Genomic DNA, 1,164 nt, shown 5'->3' on the forward strand with positions numbered 1-1,164 from the left:
GTGTGTGTGTATATATATATATATGCATCTATGTATACATACATACATACGCATACACACATATGTGTATGTATGTATATATACATGTGTGTGTGCACGCGTGTATATATATATATTCCACCTCACTGATTCCCAGGCACCATATTGTAGCATCCAGCAATCCACACCACCCAAGTGGTGGTGTATACCCAAAAGGAGTACGTAAGTCAGGTATGCCTTATGTTTGCAGCATAAATATGCCAATTCTCATTTGGGACAATAATAAAACTCCCGGCTTAGACTTAGATCTAATTGACGACTACAGTATGTGTTGCTTGATGACTAGGAGACATTCTGAGAAATGTGTCCCTAGGCCATTTTGTCATTGTGCGAACATCACAGTGTACTTCCACAAACCTAGATGGCACACAGCCTGCTACACACCTAGGCTACAGGGCATGGCCAGCTACAAAGCCATACATCACGTTAGTGTACTGAATACTGTAGGCAGCTATAACACAGTAATAAGTATTTGTGTATCTAAACATATCTAAACACAAAAAACGTGAAATAAAAATATGGTATTATAATCTTACAGGACCACTGCTGTGTATGTGGTCTATCATTGACCAAAACATTATTAGAGGACACAGGACTATATCTAGAAGGCAGTTAGACCAAATTTCCCTCTGCATTTATTCATTTACTAATTAAAAGACACTCTTGGCCAGATGCAGTTGGCTCATGCCTATAATCTTAGCACTTAGGCCAAGGCAGGTAGATCACAGGTCACGAGTTCGAGCCCAGCCTGACCAATATGGTGAAACCCCATCTCTACTAAAAATACAAAAATTAACTGCATGTAATCCTAGCTACTCGGAAGACTGAGGCAGGAGAATCGCTTGAACCCAGTGGGGTGGAGGTTGCAGTGAACTGAGATCTCGCCACTTCACTCCAGCCTGGGCAACAGAGTGAGACTCTGTCTCAAAAAAAAAAGTCTTGCTATGTTGCCCAGGCTGGGGGTACAGTGGCTATTCACAGTTGTGATCATGGTACACCTGCAGCCTCATACTCCTGAACTAAAGCAATCCTCCTGCCTCAGCCTCCCAAGTATCAGATTGCAGGCTCACACCACCTCATCCAGCTTTCCTCTACTTTTAATAACCCCTTTCTTCAGAAAAGAAA

Source organism: Colobus angolensis, unplaced genomic scaffold (genome assembly GCF_000951035.1).
Source record: "Colobus angolensis palliatus isolate OR3802 unplaced genomic scaffold, Cang.pa_1.0 Scaffold28, whole genome shotgun sequence".
Lineage (NCBI taxonomy): Eukaryota > Metazoa > Chordata > Mammalia > Primates > Cercopithecidae > Colobus > Colobus angolensis.